The sequence below is a fragment of the Apis mellifera genome, linkage group LG11, assembly GCF_003254395.2.
Source record: "Apis mellifera strain DH4 linkage group LG11, Amel_HAv3.1, whole genome shotgun sequence".
Classification (NCBI taxonomy): Eukaryota; Metazoa; Arthropoda; class Insecta; order Hymenoptera; family Apidae; genus Apis; species Apis mellifera.
Genome location: NC_037648.1, coordinates 9,549,690 through 9,575,269, shown reverse-complemented (window position 1 = coordinate 9,575,269; position 25,580 = coordinate 9,549,690). Strand labels below are relative to the sequence as shown.

The following is a 25,580-nucleotide window of genomic DNA, read 5'->3' as shown; positions in this document are numbered from 1 at the left end:
GTTAACAGCCTCTATGGAAAATTCGCCTTTTGATGTTCGATATTCCTCGTTATTTAACCTCGAGTCAAAATTCAATTCCTGAAGTGAAAATCTTCGATCTCCGGAACTTGGGGTTAAAGGTATCGATGGCGTTCGAATGGAGGTGAGATTGGTTGGCAAATTAACGAACAACAAAGGAGGGATGGGACCGGAAGGAAGGAGTCGCGCGAACACGAGGCGTCGGACGAGGCAAGGCAAGACGGAAGGAGTAAGGAAAGGAGGGTGTAGTTGTGGAGGTATGCGCGCGGCAGGGAGCAAGATAGTGCTTTTGACACAGCACCGGCAGCGAACCTAATGACTCAGGCCACTCAGAGAATACACTAATTACCATGAAAGCGTCCCGTACACGCTTCCGGAAGACAGAGGCATTTTGCTCGCCTTCTCTCTCTCTGTCTCGCTATATCTTTCTCACTATCTCTCTTTCTCTCTCGCTGTTCCCATACTTAAGGTAAAGATATTAGCGGCGTGGAACACGACTCGTGTCCCTTCTCGAGCGTGCATTTTAGAGACCAAGTTTCGTGTTCCGTGTTCAACCAAGCCGGTCCTTTAACCGGCGGCAGACGGCCGCGCCCTTGACCCTTCCTTCCCTCCCTCCTTCCTTCCTTCCTTCCTTCGCTTCGGGGGATTCGAATTGTTGAACGTCGCCACGCGGAAATATCCTTTTTGGAGGCGGGCGGAACAGAGGCGGAAAAGAATTTTCCTAGGGTAGACAAGTGAATTTCGAGGGAATTGAGTTTGCTCCGCTAGGTGGGAGGGGTATTGGGTGAATTTTGCTTGGCAAAGTTGGGGAGGGACGTGTAAGGGGATGTAAGTTTGGGAAATTTGGAGAAATTTGAACTTGATATTATTTTATATATATATACACATATATAGTATATCGAATTTATACAGGAGAGTTTTCATTTTTTTTACTGAAAAATTATTTCTCTATCTCGCCACTTTTATTCTATTTTCCTATTCCATGATCCTAAAAAAAAAAAAAAAAAAAAAAACCAACGATCCCAAACATGGTGGAACCATTCTTCGACCGATCAAAGGCAATCTATCGCGAAGGCCTGTACCGATCCCTCGAAATATTTTCTAATCACGTTAACAATAGCGGTGGGTGCACACACAACCCCGCTGAGCATTCACCGACAACAACCTCCCTCCCTCCCCCTCCAGCGATGCGTCGTTATCTCCCATTGCCGTTATCGTTTCCACGGATGACAGAGGAATTTGGAAGCGGGGATCGTCGCTGGCAACCCGCCGCCGCAAATTCCGCTCGTTGTTTGCGCGCGTTTCGCAGAAGAACGGCGACGAATCCGCGCCGGCCGATTGATTCGACCGCCGACAAAAATATTGGGGCGGCGTTTCACGCGCAATCGGTCCCTCCACTCCCCCCCCCCCCCCCCCCACTCCTCCACCCTCCACGGCTCGGTGGCGAAAGAACGATGGCCCGTTTTGTCTCGCTTCCATTTTTTCTCTCTCTCTCTCTTCCCGTTCGTTCGTATTCCCCTATTTCTCTCTTCTCCTCTCTTTTCCTCTCCTCCTCTTCCTCGTTCGTTGGCAGAGGTAGGCTCTCGTCGATTAAATTTGATCTTGAATCATTCGGCCGCGTTCACGAGATATCGCGACGTTACGAGAGAGAGAGAGGGACAAAGGAATGGAAATTTTGACGTTGGCTCGATTGCCACGTGGATTAATTGTTTCCTGGCCACTGATCGGGTTGATCGGTCGATGAAATTGATCGAGCGGATCCCCTCCGCTGCCAACTTTTTTCTGGAGCCGCGGTGACGATTGAGGGATCCTCGAAACGGGTCAGTTTGTTGTTTACGCTTGTAAAATTATTGGAGGATTTTAGCAAATAGTGATTTATTTCGATTATTTTCGTGTCTTTCGAATTTGAAGAAAGGAAATGGTTTAACTTTTATAAAATTTTACGATTCATTTCTTCTTCGATCGCAAGATCCAATCAGTTTTATTCGTACGTTTTTTTTTTTTTTTTCAGTTTAACTATGCGGTCGTGATGGTTGAAAAGACTTGGTTGTTTGAGTGGTAGATTAGGTTGTTTGTTTTCTAAAGTTGTTTACCGTGGAAGAGATAAATATACGTGGGGGTTATAGAGAGTTGAGCATTCGTGAGCTTCTGAATCTGGTATCATGAAGTGTTATCCGTGCCTTGACGAGAGATTTCTCCTGTGTGATTATTTAGAAGTGGGATTTCGAGATGCGGGAACGATGCTCACTGCATTTCGTTGCATAAGACGTTGCAAGATATTCTTAGTCACGCGTTTGAAAAGGCGTTGCTCGAAACGTAAAATATGAGTTTCTTTCAATCTATAAAATTCACTTGTTGCAAAAAGCATTAGTTAGTCGAGGTTAAATTTTCACTCATCTCTTGAACAAATTTTCAATATTAATGTTCGCATTGCAACAAGATTCGATTTATCCGTATATAACTAAAAACAAGAATCTACCAAAGAGAGAAAGAGAGAGAGAGAGAGAAAAGATATCCAGCTCCCTGGCAATTTTCCACAAGTAGCCATGTTTCAAAGTCGAAGAAACCTCGTTAGTGAACATCTCGTTAAATGGAAGGGAAGGTGGATTGTAATTACTGAATCAAGTTGCTCGAGTGACAAAGCTTGGCGATTCTTCCTTCCTTTCCTCTTGTTAAAAACCAGACGAGTTTCTCCCGCGCGCTATTTTCGAGCCAACTTCCATTTAAAACGCGCATGAACATCGGGATATCGAGAGACGAATGGGCGAGAACCCTCCTCCTCCTCCTCCAAGTTCGATTCGAAAGTTAACAAGACGCCGTATTACCATTCGATTCGAGAAAAAGGTTCGAACGATTAATGCAAATCACGTTCAACCCACGGGTTTCCACGAGCCACGTCAACCGCTGACAGCAATTAGTCCCTTTGCCAAAGAGGATCCTCTCCCCGGTGTTTAATGTCTGCCCGATTAGCAACGAAATTGTTGGAGCGTGAACGACTTTGGCGGAGTGCGCGGATTAAGGGTGAGATCTTAATGAGAGGGTAATGTAATTTTTCTTTTTCTTTTTCTTTTCTTTTTTTTTTTTTTTCGAATTTTTGAATCCTTGGAAAGAGTTTCTAGATTAAGAATTAAATAAAAATAATCGAGTTTTCGAATTTTTTTTTTTTGATGAAGCAAAGTTGAAACAGTTGTTAATTGTTGATCGAATATTATTGGTTGAAGAAAAGTAGAAACCTTTGTGTAAAAAATATAAGTCTTGAAAGTAGTAATTGGTTGGAATTTGTAAGTGGGAAAGTTTCATCTGTTCGATTAGTATAAGGAGCTGGTTCGATTCCCATAATCGAAATTTCCCAAACTTTTAAACGACCTTGCAATTTTCTTTGAAACTCAATCTTTAATTTTTGCCGGGGATCAGTTACGTGATTCTGATAACAAGCTCTCGATCGCCTCGATCGTTCTTACCTATCATTTTCTTCCACTTTTCTCCTTTATAGAAAGAAAAAAAAAATGCAAAAGCCTGTACAAGCCTTCGATTCAAAAGAACGATTCCAATATCTCGAAATTAATAAATCACTATAGAGATAAAAGTAAACACGCGTGGAGATAAAAATAAAAGAACAACAGTATCGTTTATAGGACAGAACCACACCACTTTCATGATCTCAAAATCTACAACGAACATTCAGAGTCCTAAACGTGACAACAATAGGGAGGAAATTTCTGCGGCGATAAACTGCGGCATGAACTTGGTTCAACCCATTCATATTAATAGTTAAAACCAGGTCGAGATACAGAGTGAATAATAACTCGTATTAATAACAATAATAATAATAATAATAATAATAATAATAATAATAGAGTGGAAATAAATCGACTTTCGAGCACCACTTTCGTGGTGGCCCCCTCGAAGAAGAAGAAAAGAGAACCGAGATATCTTTCCTTGAATATCACTTTCTCGAGTGCGTTTCCATCCAACTATCTCTCTTTCTTTTTTTTTTTCAACAAAAAAGTTTCATCCCCTCCCATTTTTTTCCCTCCTTCTCCTTTTTTTTTTTTCGATAAAAGATATTCCACCGGCAATTGGAACAAATAGATCGTCGATGAATGCTTTTTTCCACGTGGTGTTTTCGAGGCACGGCCATAATAAAACGGCCCGTTCAACCACCCCCTCCCCCTTGAGAGGGAGGGAGAGAAATTTTTTAATTGCATCGATATTCGAATACGACCCAATTAAAATGCTTTTTAAAGCCTGCGGAACTTTCATCACCGATTTTATTGACCATCATCTCGGTCTTTTGCTCTTTCTCCCGACTGAATTAATATCTCTTCCTATTTCGAACACGCGCGCACACACACACACATATATATATATATATATACACAGCATGTACACGCTTTTAGCAGAGTCGTAGCGTTGCGTGTTTCGTCGCTTCGTTCAATCGATTTTAAACGGCCTCCATTATTCCGGATTTTTAATCCACGCAAAGTGGAAACGCGCGTAATCGAGGGAGACCTAGATTTCTGTGGAAAATCACGAACGAGGCTAAAACTGTCCAATGATCTTTCTGTCCAATGTCCCTTTTTTTTTCCACGGTTTGTCTCGAAAGTTCTTCTCTATCGTTTCCTCGTTCTCCGGAAAATTTATACTGCGTGCAGTTGTGTTGATAGTTGCGAGCAGATCTATCTCTTCTTTCTTTTTTTTTTTTTTCCTTCGAGATTAATCTTTCCTCCGCAAGTTTGATAAGTTTTCGAGTTCTTTTTTTTTATCCATCGCTTTTTCTGGAATTGAAGGAAGAGAGGAAGAAAGTGGAGGAGGAAAGTAGAGCAGGGTAGAGTAAAAGGAGGGGGGGGTGAAGAGAAGTTATTCTGGTTCGTTTCACGTTTCAAGGTTCTCTTGCTTCCTCTTGTTGATCGAGAGTCTAGTCACTTCGGTGTGAAATTTTGCTCGAGTTTCCGCCAGGATTTTTCTATTTGTGGTTATCCTCGTTGAGTATATTTTTCACGGTTTATTTATAGATTTAGGAAATTCGTATGGAATCGTTTGGAATAGAACAGAAATTGGGATAATTGAATATCGAATAATATAATATTCTGTAAAGTAATCGATCAGAATTTAAGTATAATTGTAGAATTGTCATAAAGAAAATTATAATAAGAATTGGTAAGGAAGAAGTAAAATAACGTTTATTTTCTTCTAAAACTTGAAACGTAATGCAAGATGGGCGTTGACAATTCCAAAGCTCCAAAGTGTAATAATATTTTAGAAACAATATCGTAAAATAGAGAAATGATATAAATGAAGGAAGAAAAAGGAAGTAAGGGTACGGTTCATTCTGCTATACTCAGTGGCATTTATGGTTGTTTTTATATACTTCTTTTCTTCTATTCTCCATCTACATTTCTCATAGTTTCGCAAGAGTTCTCGATCGAATTTTTTCGCTGATACATTTGGCGACTTTTCGGCCGTTTCTCTACTTTCTCCATATTTTTTCCACTTTGTTCCTCCCTTAACTTTCTCCGTATCTCTTCCTCTTTACTAATGTCCGAGGATTTCGTTTGAACTTGGCTGTCCTTCGGCGAATCAGATCCCCACGAATCTCTGCCCTTTCACCTTTTATTGTTCTCTACCGCTTCCTCCAAGTTTTCCCGCATAGTTGTTCTTTCTTGTTGTTTCACCCTTCCCAACAATATCCTTTCTTTCTCACTTTTTCTTTCTTGTTTGTTTAACGTACTTTTGTCTTGAGAGTTTGGTTTCTTGTTATTGTTATTGTTATTGATAAGTTTGCCACGATTGTTTTCATCAAATGAAGTGACAAAGTTCAAAAAATTGAAGATTCGCTTTATGGAATTATTCAAATTAAAATTAAATCAAATTGTAGGATATATATATAAGGTGTGAAGTACACGATATATTTAAAGGATGTTGTTTAATCTCTATTTTTAACGTAACTGTATTATTGCTTTATGCATGAAAATCCGAGTAGAGAACGATTGCATCGGTCAGACGTTGCAGAAGAATGTATTGGAATATTCCTGGGAATTGAGTATCGTTATCGTGAGCTATTAAAAAATTGAGTACGATAAAATCGAGTCGAATCGTTGAAAAAAGCCTGACCCTTCTGCTCGAACTCTTTATTTACCTCGGTGGACCGTTGGCTGGAACAGGGTCCATAGGAATTAAAGGAGAAAAAGATATATTGACCGAGCCTCTTTGAAAGGAAGACCTCCCTCTTTGTGTTGTTTTGATCGACGATAGAGTGTCTTTGTTGTCATCGATAAAATGAACTTTCGGAATGCTCGAAAGAAACTTTTTCTCTCCCATGCCTCGATCATTCGATATTCCTTCGAGAATAATAGAAGAACGGTGAATCATATATATATATATACATTTTCTTTATAGATCGAATGAAATTTCTAATTTCTCTAAAATTTTCCATCCAATCTTGAAATTGCATTCTATCGATTTTTATACTTCCAACCTGTATTCCATAAATTTTTAACATTTTCTAATAACAAAAGGAAACATTCTTAAATTTTATTTGACCAAGATTCCTTAACCAAAACGCTTCTTTCCAACGATCTCAATCATTCTCTCCACCCACAATCAATCCAAGCTCAAAAAAGAAGAAACCCACGATATCACAATAATCGACAAACATCCGTCTGATCCACCACCCATCAGAAGCAAGCTCAGCGTTCGTGCGACAACAAGAAGAAAAATCTAGAAAAATCTCTCATCCTCGATGAAAGCCGTCTCTCCTCCACCGACCCTCCTCGATATAAAGGGCAGCTCCAAGGGCCCGGGCAAAGAATCATCCTCCTCGCTCGTTGCCGCGTTTAATTTAAATAATAAACGTCGCGTCTGCATCGAACCACCCTCTTTCCCTCCCCTCCTCCCCTCCTCGAGGGGTGGACGAGAGGTTCGGTGCCAAAAGCTGCCCGGAGGAGGACAGATCGTTAACCAAGCGGTAAACTTGTCGTGCCCGGCCAGACGAACGTAACGACGAACCCTTCCACCCCCTCCACCTCCCCCCCGACCGCCCCCGGCCGAACTTGGCCGGCCAACAAGATACGCCCCTCCCCTACCAGACGATCGCGAAAGTTTTCCCATTTTCGGGTGAATCGATGCACATAATTCGACGCATACGCTCGTCCGTCCCGGTTTCACCCTTCAACCCTTCGCCACAACGAACCCCCTGGTCCTTTGTCATCGCGGGGAGGAGGAGGAGGAGGGGTAGAACCGCGTATTTAAGCGACGAGCAAAGTTTTTTTCGGCATGATAACGGTAACCGGTTAGGTTGAGGAGAGGATGGGGTGGTTTTTATGAGGGCAGTCTATCTCGGGGAGAGGAGAAGCTATTTTGGGGATATGTGGAAAATGTCGTGGATTGGATGTTAGAAGGAGAAAATTAGGAGGGTGAGAAAATTAATTCGAGCTCTCTTTTTTGGATGGAGTAACGAATAAGTGTATGATAAAGGTTTGTACATCGTATTAAAGGGTGGAGAGAAGAAAAATTCCATACGTGTTTTCTTGATCAATTTGACGCTTCAAATTGACGCTTTGAGTGAGAAAGAATATATAAAATTCCTCGATAAATATATGTACATCGTATACTACGTGGTGTATTATAAAGATACAATTGTTGCGTCGAAGCGACAAACATCATTTTCTATCTCTTAATTATACCTGTATGGGGTCCCGTGCATCTCCGGTTGATAAAGCGGACTACACTGACCCGAATAAACAAATGGAATACAATACAATAATAAACTCAATTCCATTCCACCTTCTTTAAATAAGCGAGAAGAAGAATCATCAATTTTCCAATTATTCCCAATGAAGCTCGAAACAAGCAATAATAACGCTCTCTTCAATGGGCGCGCCACCGCCAGAGGAGAACGAACGACACCAAGCGAGGAGAACACGTTTCAGAGGACGTTTATGGGGGGAGGGAAATTTACGGGACGAATTTTCTCTCGTGGCCAATATTTCAAGCGTTCGAACCCGTCCACCGCACAATTGTGCACAAATGTACAAACACGCAGGCAGTGGTGGACTATGTCCCTTGTCTCGTTTTAAATCTGTGCCGAGGAATCGGATAAATGATGGAACCGGCGGTCATTTGGATATCACGCTCGGCAGAGAAGAAATCCGTCGGCGAACTGGATAATTCGATTGGCTAGTCGTCTGAAAAACGAACGATCGAGAATTTCGATCCGGTCAACCGGATACCAGTTCCTATTTTTTTTTTTTTTCTTTTCATCCTCTCCTGTCGGATTAGATATTATCTCGATTTATTTATTCGTTTAGTTGTTTTTTTTCTTTTGCGAAGAAACTTTGATACTTTCTGATCTATCGTGGATCCACGGTGCGTTCTATCGATTATTTGTTCGAAAGGCAGGGTGAAAAATATTGGTAAAAAATTTTGAGGGAGTAAAAATTGGGAAGCGAAGTGAGTATAGGGTATTATTGACACTTTGGTAATTGATCGATGTCTTTATTTTATTTGTTTCGTGATGGTGTGATGATTGATCTGTTCGATCGATTCGCTCGGTAATTTCGAGGAGCAATATAATATTGATTTTATTAATGAATTAAACGGGGCAACGTTCGTTTATTGACTACTGAGGGAGGATAAATTTATTTATGCGATAAATCAGTACTTAATGAGAATCGATACAAGTGTTTTGTTTTAAAACACTTGATTGAAACTGATCGAATTTTAAGAGAGGAAATAATTAAGTAAGATTCGACGATAAATCTTTAACAAATAAGAAAGAATGAATTAATTCGGAATAGCTTGAATTTATTTTTCAATTATTTAAACCTTCGATAAATGCTGTTTAATTAAATAATATCTTTCTGAAGAAATGTTAATTCAAAAATTCTACGTGAAGCTTTTTTGAAAGATGGACGTATACATTAAGATCAAACCTATAACTTATATAATTTTCCAATTTCATTTTCATCAAGAATATCGTGGAGGAGACAAGATTAAAAATCTACTCTTCATACCAATCCCATTTTTCTTTTTTCCAAATTCCAAACGAATATTTTTTCCCCATTCTCAGAGATGTTTCGTTCCTTTCACGTCTTTGGAATTAGTTCGTTTCCTTTCCCGAACCTTCACCAAGAGTTGCGAGAACGCGCCATTGAAACGTTTTGAAAGCTTCAGCCGGGAAGAAGCCCCGCTTTTCTTTTTTTAAAGCGTCCCGCTTATATTTCGAATCCACCCGCCTCCTCCATCGAGGATGAACGACGTCGAGAATTTAGATTTCGTCGCGATTTAAACTTTCCACACCCAGTGGCCATTCTTCGAGCACGCTTATTTGTGTTTCAATTAGAGAGGGGCGATCTAAGAGTTGGTGGTTCTTAAGAATTTTCCTTAAGAAGGGAATCTTAACGAAACTTCGATTCGAACTTGGACCGCCCAAGGGTAGGGGGGAGGATTTAATTGTAAAAATTAAAAGAAGCGACGAATCAGACGTGGAATTGGAATTGAATTTTCGTGTAAATTGGAGATGTAAGTGTGTAGAATTTCGAAGGGGTTACATCAATGTTTTGAACGAATGAAATATTTTCTTTTAATTATATAATTAATATAAATTCAGATACTTGTGATCAAATACACAATATTTAAATAAATTATGAATTATTTTATATCTTTATTGGTTAACCATTCGAAACGAAATAAAGCCCAAAGTAGTAAGAACTTGCTGTGGCCAGGCTGAAGAATACGTTGCGACATTTTTTTAGATGTCCCAAATGCCGCATTTTCGGCGCGGCATCTCTCTTAATGCAACATTTTCTACGAAATGTATTCGAGATTTTTCGACACGCGTCGTTTCAGTACTTCGCCGCAGTAAATCCGGAATAAATGTGTGGATCGTGTCGTTTTTTCGTTGCGCCGTAAACTTGAAAACCGCGACAGGAAAAATTCGGTCGTGATTTACGAGAGCTGAAGAGAGAGAGGGAGAGACTTAGCTCGAAATACGTGCTTCAAACTTGATGACAGACTTTGTCTTGGTTTTTTTTTTCCCCTGATAAATGTATTTCTTTGCTTCGAAGAGATCCTCAAAGTACTCGACAATTCCTTTCATCGATGAATTTGAAAAAGTTGACAAAAGTTGATTCCTATATACGTAAGAAACGTTTTACTTGTTAAATGGAACATAAAGGAAGAAGAAGGACGAATAAATAGATCAAAATTTTCTTTTCTAACAAGCAACGGTCTCCAAACTCCATCTAATTTCACGAATTAGTTCTTCTTTTTCACACGACCGAGATAAATCGGGCGTAGCGAGATTTAATTATGGGAAAATTTATGCCTATTCCGCGCACTGGTGTCCCCAGTGACAGGTGCATTGATAATGGTTAAAGGGCGCGATTGATTTCCCCGATTTTCACGCGGTGGCTCATTCGATTTCATTGAATATCGGCCGATAGCCATAGACAGAATTGGAGAATTCATCGTTGATTCTCGCGCGTGGAATATTTGAAACATTTGACGCGCTAGATAGTCAATCGCGCGAGATTAATGGAATCGATATTTTTTTTTTTTTTTTATTGCTTTAAATGAAAGGATCCACGTTTACGATTCGATGCGCCATTTGGATTTCGTTCGCCTTTGTTTCATTCCTTCTCGTTTGAAATCAAGATTATTTGTAATATTTGGTATAAAGAAAAAGAAGATACTTCTCGAGGAATAAATATGCGATAATATTTCAATCGTTGACATATCGATAGAAGATCAAATACAAATCTTTCAATTATCATTTTTCGTTTGCAATAAAATAATTTTTCCCAACCTTGTATAAATCCTTTTCTTTCCACCTTTGTCCCGAATATACGAAACAAAATCGTCGGCAAAACGTAATCAAATTTGCACGATAACGCGTTTAATTCACCCGACGGATATAACACGAATACCCAGGCCGACCTTCTAGAGGCGTTTTAGACCGTGTCGCGATCACGTTTCGACCATCCCTTCTCTCCTTACTCGACCGAGTCGCAAGAAGATCCAACAGTTAACGATAACGAGTCCCTGCGGTGATCACCATGCCCGTGTTAATTACACCCAGCTATGCAAACAAATTGGCGCACGATCGTGTGGTTGCTATACGTTCGAGTCACGCATCCACGCGTTCTCTCGTCCATCGGCGACCGGCCGGATGCGTGGCATTTCAACGCACCCACCGTTTCCTTTCACCCGTTTCCTTTCCGGCCGAAACGAGTCGAAGAAACCGCTTAACCGTGTTTTCATCGCCTTTAATTACGACTCTTCTCACAACTCGGCCACGCCATCTCGTGTGAACCACGTTGAACGAACCACACGTGTGTTTCCATCTTCCTTTTTTTTTTTCCTTTTTTTTTTATAAGGTTGCAAGTTTGTCTTCGTCCGTTCACACGGTGAATTATCGGGCGGGAATACATTTGTTAGTAAGAAATTTGTACAGTACGTAGATTCAACATACTGCGAGTACTTTTTTTTATTATTTATTATTTTTATGGATCTGCTTGGTTATCTTGCCCCTGTTGATGATATCCGTGCACGTGGTTTTAATGGACGTTATTTCTTGGCTCGTTTATTCTGCTTGTGGTTGGTCGTTTTGTCGAGATATTTATACGATTTTCTCTCTCTATCTTTTGTTTTAATTCTTTTATTTTATTTTTACACCGCGTGATACGGTATAATATACTTAATCAAATATTATCAAAATAGTTAAACTTACTTTAATTCTACGTAGTTTTAATCCATCTTTTTATATTATTAATTCAAATTCTTCTTTGTTCGTAATAGAATGATTGTTAATTCTTAAAAAGAAAAGAAATTAGAAATTAATTAAATTCTTCTTTTTCTAAATTTAAATCGATTATACAATGGAAATGTTATCAATAACTTTTTTGTTTATTTATAAATATATAAATTTTTACAAGTTAATCATACGAACTATATAAAATGTACGATTCTTTTCGAAAAGATACGAAAAAAAGCACAAAAAAGTTTTTTTATTAAAAAAAAATCCAATTTCCACGCGTGAAATATTATATATAAAAGTTTAGCGTATCAAAATTTCAATCGAGGGACGGGACGACGCGACTCGTCGTTCGGCTTGTAGCTTGCGTTATGTTTATATACAATGTCGACACGACGACTTTCTCCCGATGTGTTATGTACTTGGGGCCGTCAGTGTGCCTCGAACAATCACCGCGAACGGATCGAATACCTCGATATGATTCCGGCTAATTTATCTGCCGTTGCTCTCCCTATTACGGGGACCACTGTTCTAACCGGCGTGTTCCTGATCGTAGAACAATACAATCACACTCTGTACAAACAGGTAGGGTTCAATTGTACCTCGATAAATATACGTTTATGCAAATTAACGGGTACCCGCGTTAATTGGATAAATAGAAAGAAAATTTCGTCTCTTCCAAAATATAATAACGAATACCACATAAGGAGTAGATTTAAATTAGATTTAATGTTTATTGGAATTATAGAATCGACTGATATATTTTATATCAGTCGAAGAAGTAATCAAAAATCGCGTTTGTCAAAATTTGTACATTTTTACAATTCCATCGTTCCATATATATTATCTATATATCACAACTTTTCCACGTGCAAATCAATAACCAATTACACGGCGCGCTAATACACCATTAGCGGCTCCCTATTATTAGCCTCGTGCACGAGCGACGTATACCGAGCGTTATTAGCATTCTATTTAAATACATCGCACTCCAAACATCCCATAATTATTTATAGCACTTTCCTCCCTCGAAATATAACCGAACGATCTCGTTATTATAATTATTGCTTGCGTGGGAAGGAAGGATTAAATTCTTCGCCACGGTTTCCTTCCAATGGGTCACGGTTTTCATTTTTCTTTTTTTTTATTTCGAACACATGGCGTTGGTTGCCCGCTTCCAGTGATAATTCCGCGAAGGTAACCGGCCGTGTTACGTATGCAAATGAACACACGGCCACGTTGAATGTAACACGAATGAAAACGCGTCTCCTTTTCCGAAACACGGTTGTGGATAATTTCCTTCTCTCGTCGCGATTTAAAACACGATTCGAATCAATATATCGTGGATTATTTTAATCGATTAAAGGTGAATCGGTTCTATCATCGATTCGATATTCTCAGATCGTGTGAATATTTGATGTGTCTTCGTGCAACGCGACATTCGATTATTAAATTAAGGGAGAAAATGAAGATGGATTTAGTACGAATTTATAATTGTTAATATAATGTATTGTGTCGATTAATTTTTGATAATCCAATATTGTGTCGAGAACGTAGTGAAGTCTCTATTTAGTTACGTCGTATTTAGATAGAATGTTCAATTTTTCGCGCGTAAATAAATTTATCAAATTTTTTTTCGAAAAATTCCGCGCCAATCGATCCTATTTCTCGATCATTTTTACGCATCTCGATATAAATGTAGGGAAGGGAAGGAACATCCGTGAACGTGGAGCGTTATGATTTCTCCCTTGTTATTCGCGAACAGGACGATGAATAATCGGGTGCATTGTTGAGCAAAAATGGAAAAATAAATACACGCCCGGAAAATGCAAATGCTCATCGGACACGAGAAAAATTGGCATGGTTGCACGTGTGCGCGATGCAACATCTGGTTATTATTCATTCGGATAGATCATAGCAAATTCGTTAGCGTTAGCTCGTCATTTATCTCCAGAATTCTACGTTTTGCTCGTGTTTATTTTCAATTTTGCATTTTTTTTTCCTTTTTTTTTTTTTAATTAAAATTTATTTCGAAAGTTTTATCTCGACGTCGATGAACGAGTATTCGTATTCGATGCTAATTACGATTGTAAAATTATATCGAAGTTATTAATCAATTTTTCTTCCTCTTCACCATCGTGGTTTCATTGAATTGATATTTATGATAACGTGTTAATGATTGATTCGCTTCGAGTATTTTTCGATGTAAATAAAGCTAGGCTTGAAATTATTCAAAAGGATCCTTTTGGTGAATATATTGATTGGATTGGTTTTGTTTAAAATTAATTTTAATTTCAATTGAGCGTAGAAAATTATTTGTTATTAAAAGACGCGAAAAACGATAATTTTTAAAGTTATTAGAAATTATTTTAGAGAAAAATTTCCAAAATTTCTCTTTTTTCCTCTCTCTTTCATTTCACAAATTAAGAAGGAAGGGAGGAGGATGGAATATTCGAAAGAAATCAAAAATATACAACAATCTTTATACGAAACTACTTTCGTATTCTATACCATTCGTCTTCGAAGAACACACACACACACACACACACACACACACACGAAACTTTATCGTATCTTCATACGTTCCATCATCCATAACTTCTCAACTATCCAAAAGATTCCAAGAATCTCTGTCAAATAGTATCTTACCAAAGACATCTCTCAACCTAGATCCTTCCCTTAGAATCTTGCTATTCCAACTGCCAACCATCAAAGGGGAACAGGGTGAGGAAAGAGAAATTTCAAAAAGAAAAAAAATAACAACACGTAGTTGAACTCGAATCAATCTTTTCCTCCCTCGATCGATTACAAAAATTGCATTTCGATATAATATCAAATAAACTACACGTAACGAATCTCCAATATTTTCTCTCTAATACATCCAAAACAAGTATCCAGGATAACAACAACTCTTTCCTAAAATATATCCTTTCAACCCTTTTTCCTCTTGGTAGAAAAAGAAATTGGAAATCCATGGATGTTGACGGACGTGGATCGATCGCATCGGTTGATAGAAAAAAAGAAGGAAAAAAAGAAAATGGAAGAACAAGCGCGAGAAGAGGAACAGATTGATGGAAGGGGTGAATATGGAGGGCGCAAATAAGCGGGGCGCGCATGCTAATGGGGGAGGGAGAAGGGGTGCGCGCGTTCGACCCTTTGTACCTCGAATAAACGAGCGTTCTCACTCGATATGCTATCTACGAGGGAGGGAGGGAAGATTGTTGAATGGGCGATCCGCGGCGAGAGGGTGGCGGGATATTGACGCGCGGAGGAAACGAGAGACCGTCTTTCTTTCCCCTTCCCCTCCCCGCCTCTGTACTCTCTAATGTACGATCGAAAGGGAGGGGAGGCGTCGTCTTTCCCCCGGATGCGACAAAAGGAGCAATATAAATTCGGGCACAAAAGCGGGCGGGCGGATTGTATTGGATTGCCGTCGTAATGCCCGAAATTGCACGCTCTCCGTGGCCAGAAAGGGTTGTCCCCGGGGGAGGGGGAGGGGCGTGATGTGTTTATCATGCGCCAGAATTTACTGTTCTTGTTGTTTTTAGTCTGGGGTGGAGGGGAGCGGAGAGGCTGGTGCGGTGTCTGGGGTACTGCAATCTCCACCAGAGGGGATTGGAGACAAGAGGATTAGAGATAGGGGGTGGTGTGTTTTGGCGAAGGGATGATGGTTGGGAAGAGGAGTGTTGATACCCTGTTTGGGTGGGTAAATTTTATTTGGGACGGATTGATGATAAGCGGCTTGTATATCTAATTTAGATTGGTTTTTGGCTATGTTTTTCGTTTGAGGAAAGAATTTTTTTTTTTTTTTTAATTTTTTCTCTCCTTCTTGAATAATTTAGAGGTTTGATTGGATATTGGATACTGTTCGAGTGGTAACGAATTTTGAATGGTGGATAAATGTGTAAATGTTGGAGGGAAAGACAGAAAGTCGATAGAATTGGAAATTATTTGACAAATTATTGGAAGGAATATTTACAAATGAAAATAAATATTTTATTGATTATCCGATTAATATGGAATAATTCTGAAGAAGAAATTTATTTATTCTTCTTGTCCAAATAGAGTAGCGTTATGAATATTGTATAAAGTCAAATAGAATATTATATTTATTCAAATTATATAAAATATTTTAAAAATAAAATGAAATTATTTTTCGAAAATATTGTACAACAATTTTTAAATGATTATTGACAGGTGTTTTTTTTTTTTTCAAATTTCTCTTTTTTTTTTTTTTTTTTCAATTTCAATTTCGAGCATAGTAAAAGCGAGAAGTAATTGCTCGAATGATGGAAATGTTATCGAACTCGTTTAACACGATTATAATTTCTTGACCATCACGTGTCGTTGCTAAATTTCCATGGCTTAATTAACGTTCAGATTCGTGCAACTTCAAAATTATTCGAATGGAATGGAAAGACATTCAACGAAAGATTATGCAATTGCAGTGAATTTTCATATTAGATTGTCACTCAATTTTTTCTTTTTTAATTAATCTAAATACGAATTGATACGATTAATTGATTAGTATAATCCATTATTTATACTTGAAAGCAATCCTATTTTTTTTTACTCAAAAATATTCACTTTTCGTTTTAACTAATAGTTTATTCGATTAAAATTTGATGACTAGGTTTTAATAAATTTAAAAACTTTTTCCCCCATTATTTTTTTGACAATCATTTCGAACAAAAATTCTAATTGATCGATCGATTATACTACTTTTTTCATTCGTCAATTTTTTCGATATTTCTTATTGTTATATATAATTTTCGTTGAAGAAAATGAATTGTTAAACATTAAACAGTCACGTTTGATCAAAATCTAGATCCTGTTTCACATGTACATTAAACAGATTGTCTAAATAAAAAATAAAAAAAAAAAAAGAAAAGATAGTTTATTATCGGAATCGTGGTTGAACTTTAATGATCCAACCATCAACGTGGACGTATAACTTAGCCGCCAGAGTCGTTGTTCAACTGTAATTGTTCGATCAAACATCGATGAGAGAGTTGTCATTGAGTTTTAATGGCGCAATTATTATTTCTGTCGAAATACGGATGGAACTTTGACGATAAAGTTATCATTAGATATCGTACGATTTTCCGCGTCGTTTCGGTAGAGAGAAGTAGCTTTTAAATTTTTAATTCCAATTCAATTCGAAAAACAACAATTAATTTAATATTATTTTCGTTTTATTTAAAATTACTTCAAATAATTATTATCATAAACAGATAATCGAATATTCGATCATTTTCTTTTAATTCGATTCGATTCGATTCCTATATCTTAAAATAATTAATCTTGCAAGATTATAATTTTCCACAACATCTTCATAGAATATTCGATATCTGATTACATTTTTAAACGCGTAATGCTCATTCAACTCGCTCGCCGTAGAGAATAAGAAAATAATACGAAATACGATAAGCTGAACCGGAACATAAAAGTTATGCAAAGATGCAGGATGGAAGTGTTGCATGAAAAATGCAACGAGTTATACGCATCGAGAAAACGAAATACACGGCGAAAGGGGAAACAATCTGTATTTCGAGAGATTTCTACACGCATTTTTTTTTTCCCCGTTTTTTCCTTTTTTCTTTTTTATTTCTTTGCTCGAGATCACAGCATCTCGACTTTCTCGGGTTCATGCATTTTTTATGAGCGTGAAATAATCATCGATAAAAACGAAAGGACCCGAGGCTAAGTTTCACAAACGATATTACGAAGTTTACGTAACCCGATTGGAAGAGGCGTTTCCTGTCGTTCCGGGCGAATAAAAGTGATAGAAACATATATACGGCTCGACTTGCAATTTTTCCGCCCCCGTGTTATGTTTGAATTAAAAATCTTCTCGAAAAGCCGTCCCCTCGAGGATGGATATTATTGGAATTTAGATTATGGGTATACGCGGGGTCGTGGAAATATTGGAAGATTAGAAAAAAACGATATCGGGAAAAGATAGAAACTTGATTATTTATGGAAATGAAGTCAAAAATTGCAATCAATCGTCGTGGAGAGGAATATTCCTGTTTCGAAATTTTTATCTTGTCGAAATAATACTTTTGAAATTTTATTTCTTATTTAAAAAAAACTTGTAACTTGATGAAAAATTTCGCTTCTACAACAACTCTCGAGAATAATTTTTCTAGTATTATTGTTCAATTAGAAATAAGAAAAGAAGAGGAATTTTTTCGTAGAAAGTATATTTTACGTATTTCAAGGTGGATAGGTAGGTTCGATACGTGACAAATAAATTTTTCATAACGAGATAACCATCCCTTTACGATCATCGTATGTTTCGTCTACACGAAGTTGGTGGTAACGTACTACGTATAAAGTTTTCCATCGATCGAGAATTTATGAAATTCCTATCTAGACAGGCCCGCGAATATTTCCTGTGGTAACATCGGAAAAACAAAATAAATTTTCGTTCTCGCAAATAAAATTCACTTTCCGATACGAAAATTTCGATGAAAAGAAATAAAAATCATAAATCTATTAAAATTAATTAAATTATTAAAATTAAGGGCACGAGATTAAATCTCATCATCCAAATTTTCCTCGATCTCCATCGTTAAGGAGAAGGAATTTTAAACGTGCGCACTATTCATTTCACAACGTTTCTTCTACGATTGTAATCGTAGAGAAAAGTGTTGGACAATTATTATTATTATATTTACAAAACGGAGGCAGTTTATCTGTTTAGAGGATCTCGAGAATTTTACTTTTCCCGGATAAAACTGGCGGGGGACGTTGAAATATCGATAATGGTAATCTTGCTCGTCGGGTTGACTTTTGGTTTATGAGTCGCGTTAGCCGAGTGTCGTTTCGTATCAAGCGTGTTCTAACGAAGATTGATGGGGAAAGAAATTCTTGCCCCCTTTGGAAAAATGAATGAAATTTTGCTGGGAAAATATAAATACGTAAATGTATAATGAAAGTGGGTAAGTAAGTAAGATAAATAAGTAAGTAAATAAGGAGGGAAAAGCGGAGGGGAAAAGAGAAAGAAAAAGGGAAAGTTTGATGAAAAATGTTCGAAGAAATTTCATTTCAACTTGGGACAACTGGGAGGAATGATAAATTCTAATTTCAGACAAAACGTGAAATATCATTATTTAGAAATGGTGATAAATTTTCAACGAGATACGATGAATAAAATGTAAACGAGGGGGTTAACAGAAATAGGATGAAAAGTGAAGAAATTTGTTATATATTAAAATTTAATTAATTCGCGTTCGTGGTAAAAATGTAATAGAATTATATTTTTTGAAGGGAGAGGAGATGGGAATTTATCACTACTTATTATTACTTTCTCATTGAAAGATCTCTCGATGTATAAATATAAATATGTATCAACACTGCATGTTTTTATCAGTATTATTCATTTTATTTCGATATTATTCATTTTCAGCTTGTCCCCCAATTAGTGTGCACTGGTTATAGATGGATTCAGGTGCATGGACTCATCGATTATGCAGATTTTCATTGATTTCCTCGTATTGATTTAAATTCAAACAGGATGTTGACGAAGCCATCTTGTTTCCAGATTATTAATTGAGCATTCATTCTTACGGTTTCATTAATCTTGTTTCCACGCGTACGGTTCGGCTAATATCAATATTGAAATTTTACAAATCACGAGTTATAGATAACTAATAATAACTCCTTCGCTTCGATAACGGTCTGATTATTATTTCTTTTTTCTACAAAATTTTCTACGTTATTCGATTCTTTTCTCACGCGTTGTTAATATCACGCGTGTGGGAAAATTATACATCAAGAAAATATCTTCCACATTATTCGCGAATCATTATGGATTTTGAATATCGAATATTATTAAATTATTATAAACCGTTTAAATAATAAATTGTTCTCGCAAAATAATTAATTAACCCGATTTTAACTATGATATTATATTATAACAACGTCGGTTAAAATTAACGATCGCATCCTTCGCGCGGTTTCCTTCCTGCGCCGATGAAATTGTTCAATAATTTAAATTTATTGAGAAAGGTAGAAGAATGGCATTTTAGCCTGGTAAGAAGAGTAATTAACACGATTTTCATTTCAATCGTAATTACTGGTACTGGTCGGTAGAACTGCTTCAATTTAACGAAATCCCACGAAACGTTGGAAACGTTTGAATAAAATTTATTACCGAAACCTTATTCGTTTGTACATTAATTGAAATAATGTATACAGTCGAAGATTCTTATTTAGAGAAGTCTATGAGAATATATTTTCTTCTCGAACGAGGGAAGAAAAATTGAAAATTTTTTAAATCCAATTGCATCCTTACCTATTATTGATTTGGACTCTAATGTTACAATTTTATTCAGAATTCAAAAAATCCAGTCAAATTATTTATATTTTTCAAATAATCCTTATATCCCTCCTCTTCGAACATCTCTCGAAATCGACAAGTTTCCTTGGCTTCTTCTTAAAAAAATCAGACAAATTTTTCCCTGTTGGAAGATGGAGAAGAAAAAAAAAGAAAGATAGAAATTTCTCCACGAAAGTCCCCGCGGAATGCGGGGATAGTCGACTGGTTTTCCATATTCTCGAAAGGCACGAATGCATAAGAGGCTGAAAGAAGCTGAAGCGTCCTCGAAAATTCATTCGTGTACCGCTCCAAGGATACACGATGCTCAAGATCGAACTCGAAAATACTCGAACGATATTTTTAACCAGGAAAAAAAAAAAAAGAAAAAGAACGGTTCTTCTATGTTCGCATATCTTACATTCGATTTTCATCTTATCGTCATCATCAAGTCCCTCGGTGTACAAATTCATCTTTGAGAACACTCGTCATTCTTTACCTAGCTTTTCATCCCTTTCGTTTTATATTTATCCTCTTTCATCAAACTACGAGAGAGAGAACTACTCCACTACTGAGAGAGGATGAAAATGAGAATGGAAGAGAGAGAAATTAAATGACGCGGATTGAACGATGATTTCGCAACGATAAGTCGGAGAGAGAAGCGGTGGTCGTCCAAGTTGAAGTCGTTTAACGCAGTTTAACGCAGATATTATGCATGCTCTCTGTGTGCTTAATTTGTGACTCTTTCAATGGAATCAATTGCGAATCATCGAGAGAGATTTCAATGGCCCGTTTTCGATATCCGTGTATTCGGATAATCGTGGAATAATACGGCGATCGCGTGATCGTCCGTGAATTACGGACGCATGCTAATTGCTAGAATTATGAGAATTGTTAAAACCTGTTCGTTGCCCATTCGTTTCCATCCTTTCCATCCGTTATCGATCGATCCGCGTAACTCGTAATCCGCGACAAGGGAACATCACGCGTTAAATTTCCTCCATTTTACAATATCTCTCTCGTTTCTAAAATGAGCAAAACTCGCCTCAGTATCAATCTCGACTCAAAATTGGATATAACGAATATATGAACGAAAAAATATTTCGAGATCGCTGATGATCGATTTCCATTCTCCGACGAAACAAGAGAAACAAGGATAAAGAAATACCAAGAGCAGGCTGGAAAAATGTAAATCAAGAGGATAATAATAATAATAAAATCAGGAGGAGGAGAGTTTCTCGCGAGATAATCCTGCAAATTCTGTTTCCCCGTTCCTTGGAAAACTTAGCGGGCTCGTACACCGAATACGGAATCAATGGAATTCAAGGAACATGCCGGATACTCGACCCAACACAAACGAGCGAACGCAAATTTCGCCCCCGATTCCTCGTGGAATTTTCTCCCTCTCTCTCCCTCTCCCGTCCCAGGGCGGAAAAGGACAATCGAGGGTGCTCGCTTAACGGGAAAAAGGCCGGCAAACAGCATAAAGTGGCGGTGGTTCACCTTCACATGGTGTATCGAAGCATGGGGGTGAAAGATGAGACGATCCACGGGGGGCGGACCGTGAACCGTCGCGATTTTTCCTCGAGAGTATCGAACTCGAATCGAGAAACGGGCTTTGTTCCATTCGAGCCGATTTTCACAGGGAATAGCGTCGAAATTGTGGAACTGCGTGCGATTGTTTTCTTTTTTTTCTTTTGCTTCTTGTTGGACTTTTGGAGAATTGGATCCATCGTTTGAAGCGTTCGAGGATTTAATCTTGGTTGAATGATGGAAGAAGTGAAAGTTTTTTTGAGAATGGGTTGAAAAGGAAAATTGTCAAGTTGAGAGGTAAATCTTTGATATAATATAAATTTTAATGATTCAATTTTTGATCACAAACAGTGAAATTCGCGAGGAAGAAATTCTCATACAACTTTCATTGGAGAGGAATGATGAGTCCCCGCGTACGAGAGGATCGATTAGCTTTATTTTTAAATTGATCCCGCTCTTGAGCGAAGGGAAACGAGAAAGAAAAGAGAGAAGAAGGGCAAACAGTGGAGGGAAAAAGAGCCCAATTCCTCTCACGTAACCGTTCACCGGTGGAACGAAAACAAGTGGAAACGGAGAGGAAGGTGAAAATCCGCACGTTTCGTTGTTAGGGCGAAGAGAGAGGTTAACGATTCGTAGGGAAATTTCGTGATACGCGGCGATAAGCCTGTCAAAGTGTTTAATCTAGAGAGCCGTGCGGCGAGAGAAATAAATATCCGTGCGGTCGTCCATTCTATCCGATGAATTATGCTGTATCATTGGTTTTCGTCGTCTATATTTATATTTATATAAATTTTATTATTATTCTTGTTTTATCACATACACATGATCTGTGATTTCGGCATTTCGACGAGTTGAATTAACGAGTGTCCATTATTCTTGAAAGTTTTGGACGGAAGTTTTGGACATATAACATATATTAGAGAATATAGAGAAATTTTATTTGATATTAGAAATTAAGATAAATGGGGGAGGTGAGTTATTACTTCGGATATCATTTTGGAAAGAATCTCGTTGTTTCGTAAATTCATACGTTTCTAAATTTAAATATTTTTCTACGTTTTAATGCGTTAAATAATAAATTGGTTTTTTTATTTTACGTATCTATATGATCAATTTTATAAATGTATAGTATAGCGTGACTCTTGCACGATATTTTTAATTAAATTTCGTATCATTTTTTCCAATTTTTTACACACAGAAATATTGCACCTAATCAAATCATAAAGTTTTGATGAACACCGTATACTTCAATTTTCTCGCGTATATCCATTCAAACGCAGATGATGCATTAATATAATTCTCTCTCTCTCTCTCTCTCTCTCCCTCGTAATTTATATTCAACTACAAAACGCGCGCTCTAACGAAAGTTAATCGAAACACGTTCGAATGTCGTTTAATAAAAAAAAAAAAAATAATAATAATAATAATAGTCCACGAAACGATATTCACAGACGGATTTTTGACAGACGGAATAACGATGATATCTGAATCGAATTTGCCAGTAGCTAGTGGGGAAATAGTCAGCTCTATTTTAGTCGAGTCGTTAAATCAAACCTTAACGCTTCCAACCCCCCGGGGCAATTTCGATCGTTGCCACGAGTTTTTTTCGCATTTATAGGAGATTTTTCAACTTTTCTCGCAAAAAGCGCTTCAATGTACCGCCACACGAAATGACGACGCACCGTCTGCGTGCATTCGTCATTTTTCAAGGCAAATGGAAATTTTGTTTTCTACTATCCGTGTCCAATGCACAGTTGAAGTTATCTCGAACGAGACTGGGGAGGAAAGGGGAAATTGGTGTAATATTTATCAATATATTAGCGAGTTTTGAATAAACAGGGGAACGATTATTATTCATTCTTTGACACAGTTTCCGCTGCGCGAAATATGTTCGTTCACATGTTCGAATTTCTATACGGGTATATTCTCTCTCGTGTCGTGTATAATTCGATTTGAAAAATATTTTGAGTAAATATTTGTCGGGGGAGGGGGAAATTTTCATCGAATGTATCCGATGGAATTCGACAAAATTTTGAAATATATCTATCTTTGAACATTTTTTTTTTTTTTTTTTACAAATGGTGGAGCCATTTCAAATACCTTTGTTTTAGTTTTTTTTTATTTCTTTCTTTTCCTTTTTTTTTATTTTTTATTTCACGCGTAAAGTATGATCTCTATAAATTGGAATGTAGAAAAAAATTCCTGTGTTGAAAGTTATTCTATAGCTATAGCTTTTTTTCGAGACGTCCTTTCACGGTTACTTTTAAAAAACCGATTTCCATCGCAGTGGGATATTTCTGGGGGAGAGGAGGGGAGGAAAAAGAAAAGAAAAAGAGGAGGAAAAAGAGAATTATAATCGAACGGATGAAAATTTCATCATATTGTAAAAAGATCCGAAATTTCCACCCCTTTGACTTTATTTCATTTTATTACATATTCCTAAAGCTCCTATGAAAACGATTTATTATACTTTTCCATTACTTATGAATTTTAATCGATACAAATTTTCCACCGAATCTCGAACGGAGCATTGGCGAAACTTGATGAATTAAAAATCAATATTATATCGCGTTGTCTCATGGTAATTTCCTTAATAAAAAAAAAAAAAAAAAAAAACCTTTAATCTGAAACTTCCCTCCTACATTCTTATTCATTACAAACTCGTCGTACGATTCATCTTTCTCGAGAAAACAAAAATTTATAATTCAAGAAATAAAAATTATTCGCCATGAAATAACCAGAAGAGGATAAATTAATTCCGCGTACATCCAATCAATGAAACGAAGAATCGAAGAAAATAGATGGGGTAGAACAGCCAAGGTGGAATTCTTCTTTGTCCCCTTTGGGCCCCTGGGTCCATTTGCGCGCAGGGATGCGTGAAATTTATCCTGTTATCGAAGGGGGGAGGGTTGCAGAGAAACGCCACGCGTTTAAAGGGGGGAGGAGGAGGGGGGCTGTATATTTCATCGGCGCCGTTGCACGCAAATTCGAGCAGCAAGTGACCATCGTGTACAAAGGCAAACGTGTAACCAGGCCGCAGGTACACAGGCCATCGGTGGCCCACCCCTGTCGAGGAAAACCGACCAAGCATCGATCCTGGCCGCGGCCGACAACCAGATTACGTCGATCTTCCATCCAGATATATGTGTATATATATATATATGTGTATATATATTCCTGTCTTTTCTGTTCATCCAGATCGCTCCATATTATTCCGTTATCGATAACCTGTGACTGTCGTCGCACGGTGGATTATTGTTGGTTGGCGTGCGAAAAATGGGGGGATTTTTAAGGGGGATATTTGAACGAGGGATGTGATATAGGAGAGAGGAGTGGATTTTTGAGAAAGAGTCGACTTTTTAAGCGTTTGATGAAGGTAAATATAGACTGGTTTTTCTATTTTTTTGGTTTTAGGAAAATTTAGTGGATATAAGATTTAAAAATAATTGATCGAAAGTTAGGTTTTGAATCAAGTTTCAATTCTTCGCGAAATGAGTCTGTCTGTGAGGGAGAGTTTCGTTTAATTCTACGAATCGAAGATTTTTTTAACGAAATTCAAAATTCTCATTGTGAATTGAAATTCGAACGAGGGAGTTTTCGATAATTAAGGAAGATTCAAAGGATCAATCGCGAGGATATTCTCTTTTCTTTTTTTTTTTCTCTCTCTCTCTCTTTTTTTTGAAAGAAATTTCATCTTTGTTCGAGTCAAAAGAGAAACATTTCTCGGCGATTCAACGACGCGATGTTTGCCGAAGCTTTTCTGGTTTCCATTCTTTTCACGGAAGTGGTATTCGCTACGTCCGCGAATAATTTCCGCCATAGAATAGGAGAATATTCTTTTCCCTTCCGACTTTGTTTCAAATCTCCCGTGAACAGGCACTTTTACGAGCGTTGTGTAATCTTATAAATTAACCAAACTTGCAGTTTCCAACAACTCGGCCACAGATTTCT

General features: G+C 37.6%; 1 protein-coding gene across 6 annotated transcripts in view; it reads left to right on the top strand.

The window, feature by feature from the left end:
* LOC551736 (nephrin) overlaps positions 1 to 25,580 on the top strand; it is a 347,898-nt gene that overhangs the window by 246,859 nt on the left and 75,459 nt on the right. The window lies entirely within an intron of this gene.